A 21,094-nucleotide genomic window follows, 5' to 3' on the forward strand; every position below is an offset into this window, starting at 1 on the left:
AATATAAGGATAGATTGTGCAAGAGGTAGCGCACATGACACCCACTCTCTAGTGGTGAGTACACAGGGATATTAGCTGGTCTCCTCTCACATCAGACCAATCTGAAATCACACAGACTTTGTCCTAAGGAGAAGGCAGGTAAAAGCTAACATTTGAGCTAGCATCTATAATGCACATCTGTTAGATTAAGTCCAAGAGAACTCCAGGTTTGCAGTGCCTTTGTGAAAATGGTTATGCGGCGCTTGAATGATAGCCAACCTGCTGATAGTGACTCCACTGGACTCCACTGGGTTACATGGTGACTGTGTGCATCCGAAATTGTTGTTGTGACTTATAATTTTATAGCAAATCATTTTTTGCACATATAAAAAAATAACTTGTCCATACAACATAATTATCTTGTGTGCACATGATAATTATGTTGCTTGCACAAGATAGCAACCACCTGTCAGCCCACCTGCACCTCATCATCCAGTCGAGCCACAGCTATATATCTCTTTGGTGTTCTATTTCTGTGGTAGCAGATGCTTTTCAGCCACTTGGCTCTGGTTTATTGCTGTTTATTTTTGGTGTATATACCGGCTGCTAACTATATATTTCTCTGTGCCTAATGGCTACCCTGCTTGCCTGCCTGGTGGCCTGATCTCCACTGTTTCTCAGTTTTCTTTCTGTGTTCCCTGCTTCTGTAGTTATAAAAACCATAACAGTGTACACAAGATAAACAGTTTGTTCAAAGAGGATTAATAAGATAAGCAAATAAACATGTGTGACTACAGTACTTCCACAGGAACATTGGTTTTTACAGGTATTTGGTAATAAATTAAGTGGTCCACCTCCTAACCACAGGCTGATATTGCTGTCCACAACATCAATTCTGCAAACACATCCTGGAAGATTTTCTTTCCTTCTTTTTGCTTCTTTCAACTAACACAGATTTTTTTTTACAGTATGTCTAAACTGTTAAATCTCAGCACTCACGACTTTTACAGTGTCCTCCAGGAATATTATGATTAGACTGCATAAGGTAAAGGTGTTAATAATTACACTATATTGCCAAATATATCTGCTCGTCTGCCATCACATGCATAATACTTTGAGTGACATCTCATTCTAAACTAAATAGGATTTAATATGATATCAGCCCACCCTTTGCAGCTATAAGAGCTTCAACTTTTCTGGAGAGGCTTTCCACAAGGTTAGGAATGTTTATGGGAAATTTGACCATTCTTCCAGATATGCATTTGTGAGGACAAGAGGCCCTGGCCTCGCAGTCTCCAATCTAATTCATCCCAAAGTTGTTCTGTCAAACTGTTCCACATCAAACTCGCTCATCCATGTCTTTATGGACCTTGATTTGTGCACCGGTTACAGTCATGTTAGAGCAGGAAGGGGCCAACCCCAAACTGTTCCCACAAAGTTGGGACTATGAAATTGTCCAAAATGTCTTGGTATGCTGAAGCATTAAGAGTTCTTTCACTGGAACTAAGGAGCTGAGTTAAAGTCATTTTGTTTTAATACCACTGTGGAATATTGGAATATTTAGTAGCAAGGCCTGTACTTGTTGCACAGGTGAAATCCTATCATGGTACCATGTTGGAATGTGTGTAGAAGCAGTCTGCATGCCTAGGTGCATGATTGTATACACCTGTGGTCATGGAAGTGATTGGAACACCTGAATTAAATGATCTGAATGTGGGAGTTGATACTTTTCGGTGTACCTAATGTAGTCTACCTTAGTCTTTTTTTTCTTTTTTTTCAAGCTTTTTTTTTTACTTTATTAAGAAGCATTTTGAAAAAATTGGCAACAGCTGATTGGAATCCAAGTAGATTTTTGTTGAAGGAACAAAGATGCTGATCAGAAGTAAATTTTCACTGAGATTTCTGTTTGTTTCACCCTTTTTTTTTTTTAAATTCCTTTGTCCTTCCTTGATATCAACATTCAATATTCCAAACCATATCTCCCATCTTTTACTTCTCTGCTGATTTCCATCTCTATGTTCAACATACTACTTTTCTGTCTCAGCTCTCCGTCTTCGGCCCTTTGTCTCCAATTCCATGGCCCGTTTTTTTCCATCTTTTTCCTCCACAAAGGGAGGGAGTTGTTATATAAACCTGTTGTTTTTCCTCATCATCTCCTGACAACAGTGCAGAACACTCTCTGATGCAGTTCCCACAAATGCAGAAGCTCACGCAACTATGCTGCTGCAGACGCACTGCTGCACTGAGTTTTGATCACTTGTATCCAGTCGGTTCTTTTTGATTTCCCCTCGCACCTTCATGTATTGCAAACAACCTTATACTTTCATCTCTGCATTATCTGCTCTGGTTGTCATTATCACATACGCACACGCTTACGCAAACGGTCAGCTATTAGCACAAGTACAACACTTTGAAGCTATAACCCTTACATGCATATAAACACATTTTGTCTATCTACTCCCACACACTCTTTGTGGCCTATACCAGCCGGTCTGCGGAGCGAATACGTCCTGCTGTATTAGGCATCCCACACACACACACACACACACACACACACACACACACACACACACACACACACACACACACACACACACACACACACATAAACGCAGGTATGTTTAGATTAAGGTAAGTATATGGTGAACCCACTCTTACAGGCACAATTACCTCCCTTATGCAACTTGGTTGTCTCTGATGACATACCAAGTTCTTCTTTTCCTTTATGTCTCACTCTCATCTCCACCTCTCATCTAGTCTCTGTCACACTCTCTTTTTCTGCACCCCTCAACCTCCCCCTCTCATTTTAAGGGTGGTTAATACAGCTCAAACATCATTGATCCGAAACCACAGCGAGCACATTCTTCTGCTTTCACACTAGATTTGCATATCTGCACTTCTCTCTCTCTCTCTCTCTCTCTCTCTTTCTCTGTCTCTCCTTGGCTGTGTGCACGCCTGTGTGTCTGCTTGTGGTTAAATGAATGTGTCTATTGCGTACAAGCGTACTCTGCTTAAAACCCTTTGTTGAATCTGCATGGGTGTACAGCTGTTGTGTTCCCGTTTGACACCTCCAGCAGATCTGGCAGCTTCGGGGCGATCTATGTAAATGACGTCTGCAGTGTTATTGACGTTTTACTGCGTGTGTGTGTATTTACTGTAAGATAATAGTTATATAAGAAACAAGCTTTTTGTTTTGGGTCGCTAAAACAGTCGTATTTATGCAAATGTACATTTTCAGGAACAGTTACTGAACTTGAGGTCAATCACATGTCATATTCTGAATATTTTCTCTCTGATGATTTTATTTATTTATTTTTAACAGCAAGCCCCGAATTCAAATCACTCAACTGGGCTCTTCAGCTTTGATGCAAAATTGATCTCATTAATGGTTTTAGATTCAGTGTAATGATTTGATAAATTATGCTTCGCAGTAAGCTGTGCTTCTTTACAAACATACCAGTTCTGATTGATTGGCGTGGGTGATGGCCACATTACTAATGGGGCCAAGGAAACTGCCAGAAATCTTGTTTACTCCCTCTGAGCAGCGCAAACAGGTCAGCTCAGGATCTGTGCACAAGACTAAAATCTCTGTGTTTCAAGCCTTACAAAATAGAACCCACATGCAGCTCTCCCTTTTTCTGTGGTTCAGGAGATAGAGTGGGTTGCCCACCAATCAGAGGGTCAGTGATTTGATCTCCTCCAATCCGCATGTTGGAGTGCCGTTGGGCAAGATACTGAAGCCCAAATCACCCTGATGTATTCATCAGAGGGTGAGAGGGTGGGTGTTAGTTAGAAAGTGCTTAGAAAGGCATAAAATAAAGTCCTGTACAAATCTACTCAAACTCATTTAAAGTAGAAAAGCCTTGTATAAGTACCAGCATAGTTACCATTTTTGTACAATAACATGCCTCCATGAAATGCCACCATATATTGGTTGAGGAACTTTTGTGGCCTAGTGATCCTAGGTGTAATTTTCCCCATGATAGGTCTCCCAAGGCAAACCAGTCCTAGATTAAGGGCAGACTAAGTGTGAATCACGAGATCCTTATGAAAGGTAAAGTAATGGCTCATGATACCTGATCTGAATTGGGGTTACTCGGCCCATTCCTTGGAGCCAGGCCATGAGGAAGGGCTTGTATGTACAGTATGTTTGAAGGTGGAGTTCTTGGCAGTCCGATGCCCTGTTGCTGAAACTGGGTTTAGATACATGGAACATCACCTCTCTGGTGGGAAAGGAGCTTGAGCTAGCACTCAAAGCTGGCAGATACCAGCTAGACATAGACAAGCTGGACTCTAGAGCTGCCCTTAATGAAAGGTGGCGAACAGCAGTGGGTATGCTTGTATCCCCTATTTCAGCACCTGTGTGTTGGGGTTTTCCCCAGTGGATAAGAGCATTGTTTCCGTCGCGGTCTTAGAACAAGTCCTGGCTTGTTATTAGTTTCTGTGCCCGAAGACTGATGATGATTTTTGTAAGTTCTGTCAACTGTTCACCACCTTCTGTTGAGTTGGAAAAGGCAGTGTGGGAGAATGCTGGACAGGACTGGTACAACCCAATGGATAGTGAGGGAAATGTCACTGATTCTTCATAATTCATAATTCATAGTATTAGTAATAGTTGATAATTTTATGTGGAGAATGTCTAGGTGCAGCCGTGTTCATTCTGTAGTCGCAGGATCTTGTCACACTTTTTTGCATGTGGTTTTATTGGCTTCATTTAACAAACTCACTGTGACAGTTGTATGTACGTATGGATATATGGACAAATCCAAACATGCAGGGGAATGAACCCATATGACTTTAAGAGGTAAAACATCAGTTTTGTTTGGATTTTGAAAATTTCATCATCTCTGCATTCAGAAATTATTTTCATGTAGCATGTAAAACCTAATGTAAGCTGATTTGAAGGAAACTTTCCAAGATTTTTCTGGAGTTTGTCACGAAGGACAGCTGGAAATCGGAATTGAGCACATTTGTTTAAGCCATTAGTCATCACAGTGTAAGAGGAACTATACTGGCTGTCCTTTGAAAAAATAATATTGAAATGAAGAGTTTAAGAGACCTGTTTATTGTGGGGGTAAGTAAAGGATAAGTCACGTGAACATTAAAGGCTGCTGAAATAGGTCAGCTCGATGTATTTCTTAGTAAAATGCACTGAATATATTTTACTTTAGATGACTGAAAAATAAACTCAGAAAATGTGAATTCAAAAAACAACACCACACATCCAAAAGATAAAAAACAATCACTGCCCTTATTCAGAGAAGGCAATGGCGCTTAAGGAAGAAACATGCATGCAGCTAGGAAGAAGAGATTAGTCAGTGTAAGCAAATAAACTTAAAGGGCTAGTACAATTGAATGCACTGCTTATTTGCATTCACAGTACACTGAGGCCTTTGATTAAACATATACGTACGCGTAGATGAGACAGATACACATGTGGGCATTGAAATCATATCATTTCTGTAAAGGAAAAGACCAGTATGTGCTCAGGCACTAGATGCAAAATAACAATGATTTTTCATGTGTGTGTGAGTGTGTGTGCACCTTATTGTTCTAGCGCACCTGTGTTGGCAAGCCAGCCAAAGCTAGAAGCGCAGAAAGCAGTGTTTTGCTGGAGAACATTTCATATTTATTGTTGTATTTTTTGCACATTTTCCCTTTTTCTCCCACACTGGATCAGCCAATTCCCCTCTCACTGTGTGCTTCTTCTCGCTGCTGCTTACTCCCACCACTGGCCTGGGGAGGATGTAAACAACATTTCTCTTCTCGTGCACATGCTTCCATGTGCTTAGCTTCACGTTTTGGAGAGAAGCTTCACCAGGAGATAATAGCATGCATGGAGGGGTCATTATCCAGGCGCACTCCACACAAGGCGCTCAACCAACCCCATCGGAGGCATCAGACACTTTTCATGGGATGCAAGCTCACCTATTTATTCTATTTATCCCCTTCGTATATTTTATTTATATTGTCTCTGTATTTATATATATGTGTGTGTGTATAACTCTGTAACTTCTGTCGGTGCTGTGCTTTTTTGGAAATCGAATTTCCCAGAGGAACCCACCCGAGGGATTAATAAAGTTCTATCTTATCTTATCTTATCTTATCTTATCTTATCTTATCTTATCTTATCTTATCTTATCTTATCTTATCTTATCTTATCTTATCTTATCTTATCTTTTTTCCACAGCTGTTCAGATCCTTACACACATTTGATGCGAAAAGTTTCAGATCCTTCACATGATCTAATTTGAAGGCAGATATTGTACAGAGATAGTAACACACTGGCGTTTTCTTTAGTTAGAAAGCACACTCTGTGATATGTTCTCTGCCCACTCAAGAATATAGTTGTACATACGGTAATCTAACGCTAATTGCTCCTCTGAAGAAATCCCTGAACATCAAATGTGTGATGTGGAACGAGAAAAAAAAGGCTGATTATACTGCGTACAGTACTGCTATTTATACAGAAAGACTGCATCTCATGGGAAAGACAGATGAGAGAGCTGGAGCTGGAGGAAAATAGAGAGAAAGAGGGAGAAAATAGTGAGAGACTTTCTACCTCCAGCCTAGTGGTGATCTCCAGCTTTCACCTCGCAAACACACCCACACAGCACCTTATTATGACCTGTCTCTCTCGCTCTGTCTTTGGCTGTCTCTCATCCACAGTAGCTCTTTCAGCTTTCCCTTTCATCTCTCTGTACCTCAAGAGTTTGATCCAAAATGATAAAACAGCGCACTCTAGTGGCTTTGAGCTGTAATTTGAGCTCGCCCAATAGACCAAGGGATGTCAAATTCCCATTATGCTGTGGGCCACATGCAGCCATCTTTGATCTTGAGTGTATCAGTGTGAAGAAGTTTAACTGCACACTTAATCTAATAGATACACTACCAGTCAAAAGTTTGGACACACCTTCTCATTTAATGTTTTTCCTTTATTTTTACTACTTTCTACATCATAGTCACAAACTGAAGACATCAAATATATGGAATTATATAGAGCAAAGAAAAAAATGATGAATGACTCTAAATATGTTTTATATTTTAGATTCCTTTGCTTTGTTGAGAGTGCTGCAAACCCTTGGCCTTCTCTCAATGAACTTCATGATGATTTTCACTTCACAGGTGGGCCTTGTCATGGTTAATTTGTGGAATTTCTCGCCTTCTTAATGGGTTGGGACCATCAGTTATGTTGTGCAGAAGTCAGGTTGGTACACAGCTGACAGCCCTGTTTGACAACTGTTAGCTGATTTGTTCTTGCCATAATATGAATTCTAAGAGAAACGGCAGTACATCATTACTTTAGGAATTGAAGGTCAGTCAGTCAGTAAATTTGCTAAATCTTCGAAATCGCAAGTTATCAGCACCTCAGATTAGAGCCCAGATAAATGCCACACAAGAAACACAAGGAGTGGACATCAGATGAGTCCAAATTTGAGATCTTTGGTCCCACCCGCCGTGTGTTTGTGCGTCGCAGAAAAGGTGAACGGATGATCTATACATGCAAGGTTGCTGGTGACACTGTTGGGGATTTAATCAGAATTGAAGGCTCACTGAACCAGCATGGCTACCACAGCATCATACAGCAACATGCCATCCCATCTGGTTTGCGTTTAGTTGGACCATCATTTATTTTTCAACAGGACTATGACCCCAAACACACCTCCAGGCTGTGTTAGGGCTATTTGACCAAGAAGGAGAGTGATGAAGTGCTGCACCAGGCCTGACGTCCACCTTCACATGAACTAAACCCAATGGAGATGGTTTGGGATGAGATGGACCGCAGAGTGACGGCGAAAGAGCTAACAAGTGCTCAGCATCTCTGGAACTCCTTCAAGCCTTCTCCCTGTGCGCCAACTGCAGCACCTCCAACCACCAGGTTGTCAAGCTAATTAAGTTTGTACATGACACCACCATTATTGGACTCATCTCGGACGGGGATGAGTCTGCCTACAGGGTGGAGGTTGAACGTCTGGTGTGCTGGTGCAGCCGCAACAACCTGGAGCTGAATGCCCAGAAGACAGTGGAGATTATTGTGGACTTCAGGAAGCAAACATCCCCACTCCCCCCATCATCTTCATCACCACTGTGGACTCATTCCACTTCCTGGGTACCACCATCACCCAGGAACTCAAGTGGGAGCCCACCATCACCTCCGTCATAAAAAAGGTGCAGCAGAGGATGTACTTCCTGAGGCAGCTGAAGAAATGTAACCTGCCAACAGGGACGATGATGCAATTCTACACTGCAGTCATCGAGTCCAGCCTCAGCTGCTTCATCACTGTGTGGTATACTGGAGCCACCATCAGGGACAAACAGAGACTGCAGCGTGTTGTGCGCTCTGCTGAGAAGGTGATTGGCTGCAGACTCCCATCTCTGCAGGACCTGTACACCTCCAGGACACTGGGGCGTGCAGCTCGGATCTTAGCTGACCCTTCTCACCCTGGACACAGTCTGTTTGACCTGCTCCCCTCCCTTATTCTTATTTTTATTTAAGTGCTTGACTTATAGTATGTTTCGCACAAAGTACTGCAGCAATTTCCTAATGTTGTAAATCTGCTCAACATTTGGCAGTAAAACCCTTTCTGACTGTTGGAAACCCAAAGCAAAGCACGGCTATTTTGAATCTAAAATATAAAACATGCTTTGAGTTGTTTAACACTTTTTTGTTACATAATTCCTTGTGTTCATTCATAGTTTTAATGCCTTCAGTGAGAATCCACAATGTAAATAGTCATGAAAATAAAGAAACACCATTAAATGAGAAAGTTTGTCCAACCTTTTGACTGCTACTGTATGTTAGTATTACAAAAGAAAGTTCAATTTCAAAGGCACATGTTAGTTTTTCCTGCATAACAAAGAGACTCTGCTCTAGTAAATGAAAGAAATCTGTTTCAGCAACTTTTGTGCCATAAATCATTAAAAAAGGTCAAAGTTCTGATATCTCATTGCTCAGACTGTCCTATAATTAAAGCTTATTAATCACTGTAAAAGCAGAAAATTCTATAGTCCCAAAAAAACCAGGAAGGTTTAATCGTTTAATTGTTTATATATTACTGCTGAACGACATTTCAGACACTGAGATTCACCCTATAGCTGTCAGCGATCATGGTCCTGTATCTTTAACACTAATGCACAAGAATAATACTACGCCAAGAAAAAACTGGAGATTTAATATATCACTACTTAAAGATGAAGACTTTATTAAATATTTTAAAAAAGAGTGGACTTCATATTTGAACTATAATGACACTCCCGAAACATCAGCTTCTGTTCTATGGGAAGCAGGGAAAGCTGTGATGAGAGGTAAAATAATTTCTTTCTCATCACATAAAAAGAAAAAAGAAAACAAAAATATTCAGGAATTAGAAAAAAACATCAAATCACTAGAAGAAGCCTACGCGTCCCACCAAGATCAGGAAACATTGAACAAAATACGCAAAACAAAACTAGAATTAAATGAGATAATTGATAAAAAAAACCAAAATTCTTAGTACAAAGACTACACCTACAAAATTATGAACATGGTAATAAATCCGGTCAATTTCTAGCAAACCAGCTAAAAATAAATAAAGAAAAAACAACTATATGTGCTGTTCAAGATTCATCTAGGAACACAATATATGATCCGATACAAATAAACAACATTTTCAGGGATTTCTATAAAACGTTGTATTCACCACAAATAAACCCATCTAAAAAAGAAATTGATCAGTTTTTGGACAACATAACTCTTCCAAAATTATTGGACACTCAAGCAATGGCACTGGATTCACCACTGACACCAGGTGAACTCCAGGAAGCCCTGATAAGTATGCACAATAATAAGGCTCCAGGTCCAGATGGCTTTCCTGCAGAATTCTACAAAGAATTCTGGTCGATTCTAGCACCAGTTTTCTACAGAACGTTGTTGGAAATTAAAGAAAAGGGCAGACTTCCATCAAATATGAATTCTGCAAACATTAATCTCCTGCTAAAACCAGGCAAAGACCCTGTATATCCCTCAAGCTATCGTCCAATATCCCTTATAAATGTAGACCTTAAAATAATCTGCAAAGCTCTCTCAAAGAGACTGGAGAAAATAACCCCCCTCTTAATTCATCCTGACCAAACTGGTTTCATAAAAGGTAGGCACTCATCAACAAATACACGTAGATTACTTAATTTGATAGACTACTCATACAGTAAAAACCTAGAAACTACAATATTCTCTTTAGACGCAGAAAAAGCATTTGACAGAGTTAACTGGAAATTTCTATTTGCAACTTTACACAAATTTGGTTTTGGATCCTCTTTCATAAACTGGTTAAAAATATTATATAATTCCCCAACAGCTTGTGTTAGAACAAATGACCAGACATCCTCCAGCTTCTGTCTCTTGAGGGGCACCAGGCAGGGATGCCCACTCTCCCCTTCACTATTTGCAATTTTTATTGAACCACTAGCAGCAGCAATTAGACAGAATTCAGTAATTAAGGGCATAAAATGCAAGAACGTGGAACATAAAATCAGCCTTTATGCGGATGATGTGTTACTCTTTCTCCAAAATTCACAAACCAATATCTCTGGGGTGATTGAATTGATAAACTCTTTTGCAAGAATATCAGATTACTCAATTAACTGGTCAAAATCTACAGTCCTACCGATTAATTGCTCCTTCCATAATTCCTCTTCTACACCACTGCAATCGGGAAATATAAAATATTTAGGTATTAATGTTTCTCCCAAGCTTGCAGATCTAACTAAATTAAACCATATCCCACTTTTAAAGAAGGTAGAAGATGATCTGGCTAGATGGAAATGTCTACCCATATCACTCATGGGAAGGGTTGCCGCTATAAAAATGATGGTCTTACCAAAAATAAATTATTTATTCTCAATGATCCCAACTAAACCGCCACAAGATTGGTTCAGATCTCTAGATTCATGTATGTCCAAATTCCTTTGGAAAAATAAACCCCCACGTATAAGCTTAAAAACACTACAAAAGACCAAGGATAAAGGAGGACTAGAACTGCCTAACTTTCAGCACTACTTCTTAGCCAACAGGCTTCAGTTTATCTCAGGATGGCTAAAACACACCCTCTTAGATGAACCTTGGCTAGATGTAGAACAAGCACTCTGCAATAATCTAGAGATCTCAGACCTACCATTTATCAGCTCAAACATCCAACGACATGAATGCTTTAAAAGCATCAACATCAGCTCTTCTCTGACAGCATGGTGGGAGTTTCTAAAATTGACGGCGTCTTCATTAATCCCATGCAAACGTACACCTATCTGGAACAACCCTGACATATTACAAAACAATAATATGATAAACTTTTCAGATTGGAGTGATAAAGGAATCAAATATTTAGAACATATACTAGAAGGAACAGAATTTATTTCATTTGACGGACTAGTTACACAATATGGGATCAACAAGAAAAGATTTTTAGAATATCAACAAATTAAATCCATAGTAAAAAAGAAATTTAAACCGGGTCAAGTTGAACTACAAACACCACCAAGTGTGGTTCAATTTCTTACTCTTAAACCCCCCAAATTACTATCCAAAATATACAGAATGCTTTCTAAAACAGATGAATCAATATCACTTCCTATTGCAAAATGGGAAGCGGATTTATCAGTTAACTTAGACCTAAACTTCTGGTCTCAGATTTGCTTAAAAACCTTTCATCTAATTAGAAATCCCAGTCTTCAATTAATTCAATACAAAATATTACATAGAGTGCACTATACAGGTCATCGGATGTTCAAGATGGGCTTTTCGTCTACCAACAACTGCTCACACTGCCAAACCAATTCACCGGACAATTATATCCACGCTCTTTGGTTCTGTCCACCAGTTCAGAAGTTTTGGCGCGAGATATGTGAAGACTTATCGAAGTGTCTGAAATGTAACATTCCAACTTCCCCCTTAGTGTGTTTGTTGGGCAGCTTAGATAATGTCACTTCAGAAAAGAATATCGCCCATATGGTTTTCACTGCCCTATGCATAGCCAAGAAAACAGTCCTCATGAACTGGAAAAATAAAAATAATCTTAATTCTAACCAATATAGAAATTATCTATTAGATTACATTAGTCTTGATACAGCCTCTGCCACCACATCAGATCAATTGCTCTGGGCTCCTTTGATCAGCTCCATCACCTAGTGGGGGTGGGGGGTCATAGTTTGGTCCCGCCTTCACTGTTGTGATTGGTGTGGGGGTAGGGACAGGCTTAGGGCGTCGGGGGGTTCCCCGGAGGCATCTTCCTTGGGGGGCTCAACCCGGGGTAGCGGTCATGTCCGGTTAGGGGCTCTGTTGGCTCTCAGGTGACTGTTTCCTCGCGACTGCGTGCAGCGGGGCTAGGGGAGGGTCTGTGCTGACGGACGTGGGTTACTGACCTGGTAGCCTGGCTGCCCCTGGGTGGGTCCGGGATGGGCGTGAGGTTCTGGGGGCGCTCCGTCTCTGGGCTGGGACCCGGACCGGGCCTCGGGGGCTTGGGTCCTGGTTGGTGTGTTGCCGGGGTTGTGGGCGGGTGGGTGCATGGGGGCCCGGCCCTGGAGCAGGGTGCCGCCGGTGCGTCGAGCCACCTGGGGGGCTCTTCAACTGGTGGGGGAGATTGTCACATCTTGCAGGAGCTTTCCTCTCCTCAGGAGCTCCCTCTGCAGGAGGGGGAGATACAGGAGAGGTGGAGGAAGATCTCAGCCTGGGTGTTTATTGTCTTATGTAGTCTGGAAGATGAGTGGATGGTGGGGTGGGTGCAGTTTTCTCTGTGGTGGGGTTGGGTGGACTGTCCCGGGCTCTGTGGGGCCGGGCGGCGCTGCTGCACTGGGCCCGGTCTGGATGGGCCTGGGCCCCCTTTCCCTGGCGGGTCGCGGAGTATGGGGGTGCCTACTGGGGTCAGCAGGGGAGCTGGCCCCAGGGAGGGGTCACTTGCCCCTCCCTTCCTTCCCTCCCCATCTCCAGCTGCCTCCCTCTTCCCGCTCCACCACAACCACCCACACATGCAGGGCCTTGGAGTAGGGGTATGTCACCAGGGTGCAGAGGAGGCTACCCCCCCCCTCTGTCCCCTTCTGGCTGCCTCTGCCTCAATTTTATCCCACAACTTAGACATTCACATTACTCACACTCTCATTACACATACATATAGGATCTTGGGGGTGGGCACGATACACGGAGTCCAAAGTACCATCAGGGTGTACACCCCACCCCTGGCATCGTTGCCCACCTCTCAATTTTAAATACACGTAGACATTGAGGGCTAGCAGGAGGGACCATGCTCTTACCTGCTGCTCTCTGGCAGGTAGCTCCATGCCCTCCTGGGTTTTAAATGCACCTTAGAACACACATGCATCAACATTACAATGAACGGGTGGAGGGAGGTTCGGAGTCTTCTCTCACCCCCGTTCTCTGCGACCTGCTGGAGCAGGGGGGCTAGGACTAGGAGGAGGAGTTGGCCGTCCGACTGCGGTCTGGAGTGTGGAGCCTTCCTGCTGCTGCGGAGTCGGGGCGGTCTGCCTCCCCCCACCGCAGGGAAAAGGGAAACACCACCTGGGTCTGGGTGCAGTTCCCCCCTCCAGGGGCGGGGGCACCTAGACCCGGTTTGTAGAGTACGCTTGGGGAGTGTGATCGTGTGTACAGCGTCTCTTTATGTCTGTCTCCACGTTGGTTGAGTGTGGAGTAAGTGCATATGAGAGCATGAGGGTGGGAATGGATGTTTGTGTCTGTGTGTGCCTGTATGTCTGTGTCTATATGTCAGGTTGGGTGTCAGGCGCCACCTCTCTGGGGACATCTCAGGCCCTCCAAGGTTTGGAGGCCTATCTCCCCCTACCACCACTTCCCCTGCCAGTGGCGGACCCCCTCAGACATCGGTGCGTTGGTGGTTCTTTGTGTCCGGGGATGGGCGTCCAGGTACACACCGGCTCACTCCTTGGCGGCCGCTTATCGGGGCCTGGAGCCTGGGGCTCGCTCGGGCCACTTCGGAGGTGGGGTGCCCCCGGCCTCTCGGCCTGGGGCTCGGTCACTCAGGCGCAGCTGGCTGCCGGCGGAGCTCACGGGCGCGTCACTGCAACTCCCCCTGGCTTCTGCTCCGCGGCTGCTGAGTGAGCCCTCATCTGGGACTCTCCTCAGCTCTTTCCGGGACAGTGGCGCGGCTGCCCCTCTGTTGGTCTTCCTTGGTCTCTTGTGTTCTGGGGGCCTCTGGATGTCTGGAGTTTTGATCTCCTCCACACCTGCTTCACGCCCTGGAGGACGGGGCTGTGGCCCCCCCCACACCCTCTAGCAGATTATTACATGAAGGAACCTTTTAAAAAAACAAAAAACAAGCGCGTCCATGCTCACAGGTGTACACACGGGTGATCACACCCACAAACTACACCCTTTTTGGCTCCTACCTCAAAGCACACTGTGTTCTGTTGATCTTATGTGCTGCACAATAATGTTTAACATTTAGTATTTACTGTCATATTCCCATATATCATTGTGATGTTGTTTATTCTATTACTCTTGTTCTCTTCTGCTTGCTTTCTTTTTTCTTTCTCAGCAGGTGATCCAGGTGATTGATATATGCATTTTTTTTCTCTGCCCGTTCTGTTGGTTTTTGTCTTTTGCCCTTCTCCCCCGTCCCTCTTCTCAGCTGTTTCTCTTTCCCTCTTTTTTCTCCCCTTCTTTCCCCCAGTCAAGTCTGTCCCGTATTCAGTAAGTGAAAATAAAATAAACAATAAAAGGTGAATCAAATGGACCATTACGGCAAGGCTGGGATGGTCAGTTTGGTAAAGTAAATCCGTTGGGCATCTTTCTTTGCCTTTAGACAACAATTCTGATGGCAAAAGAGCCAAACGGGACAGGCCAAAAAAATAAAAATAAAAATAAATAAATAAATTGTTTATTTATTACTTTGGTGTGATGTAAAGAGGTGTGAGGAAGATCTTTATCAGCAGGAAAAATGTAAAACTTATAAAAACACAGTTAAATGCCCAAAATTATGTCCTCCCTCACGTTCTAAAGCGGTCCAATGGGACTCCAAATTGCAGTCCTTGCTTGGCCCACAGGCCTTATGCATGACACCCTCTGCCATAGACTATATGCTTTTCGTACTTTCCAGCCTTTTGCCACGTGGCAAACCCTTTCTTGCTGTTTGCCAATCCACTGATCCTATTTCAGCCAAAGCTTTGCTGTGTTTTTACACTGCTTTTCACCATTTCTTTCATTCTCATAATAAAAACTTAAACGGTGAAGCTGCAAAGTAATTCCATGAAGACTTGGAATAAAAAACAAAACAGGTTATGGTGCATCCTATTTTATGACATTTTTTTCCTGCCACTAGAGGGAGACAACGCTTTGTATTTGTAAGCTTTCTTGATCGCTGTATCGAGTTTCCATTGTTTGTTAGTCCGCCACAGTATTCCAACATCACAAGAATATGATGAGTGACAAGCTCTGGAAAAAGACATCTTGTAAACTAATACATTTTACAAATAATACACAGTAAATAAAATTGTGTCTATTTTTTAAATTTGCTGAAGAATAAATAACGGGGAAATACTTGTGTGTCATAAACGGCTGATTAAAATGCAGTTACTGCAATAAGAAATTTCAAGAGGATTATAATTGACTAGGGTGTGATTTCAGTCTTTAAAAAGGACCTTTTGTCTGACTTTTCACAATATCTCCACCCAACCAACGAGATTTGGCCACACACTAAAAGCAGACATCTACAGTAAACACTGCAGATATACATTATACTGATTTATTAATCACCAAAGCTCCACTGTGATTGATTGGGCAAAGGTACCACTCCTACTGGACACATGCACCCGTGAAGTAACGCCCGGCTCCTTTCCTGAGGCTGTCTGAGTTTAGGATTTGTCATGAGCTGTTGTTGTCTTTTGTGACAGCCGCATATACATCACGTGTAGGCCTGGGCGAATTGCAAACATTTGTAAAGTGATTCATATGGGTGGGACTTCTTTTGAGTTTTTCAACTGTAAGCAGCTTTTGTACACTGAAACTAAACATGGCCATGGGACCGCACACGGATCGCAGGTGATTGATATGAGACTAAAAAGCCTTTGTGCTGTGAAGGTGCAAAGTCAACTGGCCAGGGACTGCCAACAATGCTAAAAATCAACATGACACTCATTATATCAAGAAAAGAGTGGCATGAAAAGGAAGACAGGGGAAAACAGTTGATTAAAAAAAGGATGAGGTGATTTCTTGAGTAAAATGCGTAACAATGCAGAAGGTGAAGATAGATGAGTTTAGCTTTATTAATTAATTATGGCATTGTCGATTTGCTTTGGTTAATGAAGCACAAACTTTGACTTTTAGATTGTTTTATTATTTAGTCAAATCCACCAAGGGGCTTATATTTTGGTAGTGTTTGCATGCGTGTCATTCTGTCTGCAAACATAATAGCTCGTAAAGTTTTGAATGAATTCTGATAAACCTTTGTTGGGGTGTAGAATGGATTCATGTTGACAATCTATTAAAATCTGGTTTACATCCACCACGGCCTTCAAGGTCAACTTCACGATCTAGTTCATGATCTTAAAACTATGAGTCTTACAAGTGTGGTGTGTAACATATAGAAAAATAAAGCTTTAAAAAATCACGTTACATGTGACCTCTGACCTCTCCTTTAAGGTCAATAGACTGATCTGAAGGTCTAAATGATACTAATACCATATTGAGGTACTTAAAACTGTTTACAGGGAATTATATATGGAGATTCTAAATATCTCATTACTGTTTGGATCCAAATATTAGGTCTCATTTGACTTCTGACCTCGCTCTTACATTTCTTTCAAGTTGATCCCAAAATGCAGTGTATCTTTTATTCTTCTCCCCTTGAAAGTCTACTAGGAATAACCCTTAAAGCTCTTTTCCAGACAGAGCAGTTTCTGTCACATGTCAGGCCTGCTTATAGAATAAATACCTGGGTATGTGTCAGATATTAGTGAGTGTGGTCTCTGCCTATGGAGCCATTATCGGAAAAACTATTCTAATAGTCGTCAAACCACGTCTTTATCGATATGTCAATCTTAATCACTTAGGGTACGGGGAGGTCGTGGAGCTTATCTTTTAGTTTGTGCCTCTTTTTGTCATGCTACCAGTTGTGCGAGGAAGACCACTTCATTCCTATTGGTCAGTGTTACAAAACATGTCATCAAACGAGGAGATAGCACAGACTGTATATAAAAGATGGATGCAGCAACCGTGAGGTCAGATTGCGAATCCTTGAGCTCGGTGTTTTCGGGATCGCCGTTTTAGCTTTTTAAGACTAGCCTTGGTTTGCACGGTGTAGATTTCACTGTGAAACCAAGGGACTCTGGAAGCTCATTGGCAAACCACTTGTGAATCACAAGTGGTTTAGCTTTACGTCTTTCACTGTCACACCTGGTTTGTGCTCACAGTCCTGGCTAACGTCAAAACTGACATCACAACAGCTGGCACGCACCGCCCTTTTTACGTCATTTTGGGTATATTTTTGTAGCCTGGGGCTGAGCCAAAGACAGCTGAGTATGATTGCGATCATCGGTTTGTCTTAACCGTGATTTCGATGACATAGAAGTGCAGGAGCTCAGGGATTCCCAGATAATAGAAAGTGAGATGCAGCAGCTGCCTGAAACAAATGATACCGTCTGGAGAAGCCTTCGTGTATTTCTATACCAGCTTTGGTGTGAAGTGGGTGTTTTTTTTTTCTGAGTGGAGACACCTGTTGCTCTAGAGAAGACTGCTGTGAGCCCACCGCCAATATAAACAAGGACGAGGCAGCGGTGATGTCACAGCTGGCGCACAGCACGACCACTGCTGTTGCTGTGCCCAAAATGATCTCCCATATTTATCCTAAAAATGATTGTGGGACTTTAAAACTATTATAAATGACTTGTTGGCCTATAATCTGTAAAAAATAGGTCAAACATATCTCTGCTGAGTGATATCAAGATATCAGACAGTTCGAGGGTAGCTGCTTTCATCTGTTTCCATTATTTATGCAAAGCTAAACAAACAAATTTCCTGCAACTTTCGGCTGGGGTGCAAGTATGCACTGTGCAAATATCTCGCCTCAATGTTGCATTAACTTTGTGTCTCCTTTATTGATGAATGGCTACATGTCTACAGTGCAAAGCCTCTCTCAACATGCATTCTGACACGTAACACAGGCGTTACTAATCTTCAGTTTTAATAAGCTTGGTACCACCTGTTACTGTTTCGTGTCAAAGTGGCTTTTGTGCAAAAAGCCCACTGAGACTGTGACACCAACCCAACATCACCTATCACCTACTTTTCACTATTTACACCTGAGTTGGGTTTTTTTTTATTATGACTTATGCCCACTTAAAGTTTTTCATCCCCATCATGCTCACAGCTCGTGACATGACAATGCTCAGCCATTTTCCAATCAGATTTTTATTGCTGTTGTGGCATCGTCATATATTTGCACTGAGAATTATAGCAGTATTAGCGAATCACAACTCAGTCTTGCGCAAATACATCATTAGTACTTAATGGGCCGTGACTTTTCTGGCATGACAAGTGCTGAAAACACAAGTGAAACAGCAACAAATCATAACAAATCCAAAGTTTTTGTGTGTTTTTGTGTGAATACGTGTATTTACTGTAAACGGCTCACTAACATCCTCTTCTTCTGAAATACCAGATTATTATAGAGAAGTGATGTTTCCCTGTTTTTTCTTATGGTTTTGGATACCAGAATAAGACACATATACTGAGACTACAGTATGGAGAAACATGGGCAGTGCATTTGACCATAATAACCGAACGTTAACATTCCCTCTCGACGGGTGTCACTTTCATTTCATCGTTACATTTCGCTGAAAGTGAAAGGTGTAATTCCAGGAGCAAGATGTTTTTAACACATGAGATCATGGAGGCCGCATCAGGGTTAAATGTCAAATAGGTGTAAACGTCTGGTCGCTTTATTAAAATAGATCTGTCCTATAGTTAGCCACGACGCTTGAAATCATCAGTGGAAAAAAGAGAAGTGGAATTTAAAAAAAGAAAAAAAAACTCCCTCGATTCATGGTGCAGAGAGAGATGCTATCACTCATATATTATGTCATTGGCTTATGGGTTTCTGCGTTATTAGATGATTAATATCAGGTAAGAATTATTACCAAGCTAACAGTTGGGGGTAGGGGGTGGGGGGTTACACAGCTTTAACTGAGTCAGCGTGGAAGGGAGGGTGACCACAGATCTCTGCCAGACTAGGTGCATTTATCAAAGGTTAGCTTATGACTGTGAAGCGGAAAGATTAAAGTTTGCGATTAGGGCTGTGTTAAGCATGTAACTGTTTGTTCATCTGTGTAGGTGTGTGTGTGTGTGTGTGTGTGTGTGTGTGTGTGTGTGTGTGTGTGTGTGTGTGTGTGTGTGTGTGTGTGGAGGGGGTATTTATGGCCATATAGGTATTCTTGTAAGTATTTTGGTATTTTGTGTTCACAGTAATATATCCAGGAAAGGTCAAGATATTAAACCATGAGGTAAAGTATTCATGACGTAGCAGTTTCCAGGAAATATGCACTCAGCTTTTGACTCTGTCGCTGGTTTTGTTCGTATCAGACAACTACATATGTGGCTGTTCGCATTCCCGTTCACTCCATCAATGTCTAAAATTTAATATTAGACAAAGATAACAGACTAAAATGCAAAATGCAGTTTGTAAATGATGATTTCATTCATTAAGTAAGAAGAACCTATCCAAACCTACGTGGCCAAAGCATCTCAATTGGACTGAAGTCCATACTTTGACTGGGCCAGTCCAAAACCTTCATTTTTTTCTTCAGGAGTTTCTGGTAGAGAGCAGCATTAACGGTTCCCATCAACCCCATCAGGGTTCCTGGGTCGTTGACCCAGGGTTTTCAGTCTGTTCATGTGCTCTGTTTATTTCATGTTTCCTGTTTTACTGTGTTAGTCATCTGTTTCTGTGTAATATATGTGTAATGGGGCGATCGTGGCTCAAGAGTTGGGAGTTCGCTTTGTAATCGGAAGGTTGCCGGTTCGAGCCCCGGCTTGGACAGTCTCGGTCGTTGTATCCTTGGGCAAGACACTTCACCCGTTGCCTACTGGTGGTGGTCAGAGGGCCCGGTGGCGCCAGTGTCCGGCAGCCTCGCCTCTGTCAGTGCGCCCCAGGGTGGCTGTGGCTACAATGTAGCTGCCATCACCAGTGTGTGAATGTGTATGTGAATGGGTGGATGACTGGATATGTAAAGCGCTTTGGGGTCCTTAGGGACTAGTAAAGCGCTATATAAATACAGGCCATTTACCATTTAATATGTTTAATTCACTGTTGCCTCACAGCAGGAAGGTCCTGAGTTCAATTCCACCATCGGTCCGAGGTCTTTCTGTGTTGAGTTAGCATGTTCTCCCCGTGTTTGCGTGGGTTCTCTCCAGGTACTGTGGCTTCCTCCTACAGTCCAAAGACATGCAGTTTGAAACTCTAAATTGCCCATAGAGTCGTCTGTGTATATGTGATAGCCCTGCGACAGACTGGCGACCTGTCCGGGGTGTACCATTTTTCTCGCCCTAAGATAGCTGGCTCCTTTCTTCTGAAAAGAATAAGTGGAAGCGAATGGATGGATGTTTAATTCTTCTTCCTGTGTGCAGCTGTGTACTCATCTGTCTCTTGTCATCATCAGTAGCCTGTGTATTTAAGTCCTTCGTTTCCTCTCATTCATTGTCATTGTCCGACGTGGACGTTTTCAGTCCAGTTCAGTTCAGTCAGCCAGTCGGTCATCTCATATTCTGTTCATCCTGCCATCATAATAAACACCGTCCACATCCTCTGCCAGCCTGCGAGTCCTACATTTGGCTCCACTCTTCTCCACATCCACACAGCTACCTTGACACTCCTGAAGCAGCAAAGCAGTGCTGCCGCCATTTTTGACTGTTGCCATGATGTTCTTTTCACAAATTGCTGATGTAACAAAGTCCAACTTTTGTCTCATGAGTCCACAGAGTATTTTCCCAAAACTCATAGGGATCATCAAGATGTTTTTTGGGGGAAACATGAGATGACGCTTTGTGTTCTTTTTGATCAGGAGTGGTTTTCTCCTTGGAGCTCTAGTTTCCATTTACTCGGGTTATCCATTTCCTTTATTTGAT

General features: G+C 42.5%; 1 pseudogene; it reads right to left on the bottom strand.

Moving 5' to 3' along the window:
• Window positions 1–7,792: 7,792 nt before the first annotated feature.
• LOC146671267 (uncharacterized) lies at window positions 7,793–20,886 on the bottom strand (annotated as a pseudogene).
• Window positions 20,887–21,094: the final 208 nt, after the last annotated feature.

The sequence above is a fragment of the Rhamphochromis longiceps genome, linkage group LG4 (genome assembly GCF_057381845.1).
Source record: "Rhamphochromis longiceps isolate RC_006_pf linkage group LG4, R_longiceps_female_GT1.1, whole genome shotgun sequence".
NCBI classification, from domain to species: domain Eukaryota; kingdom Metazoa; phylum Chordata; class Actinopteri; order Cichliformes; family Cichlidae; genus Rhamphochromis; species Rhamphochromis longiceps.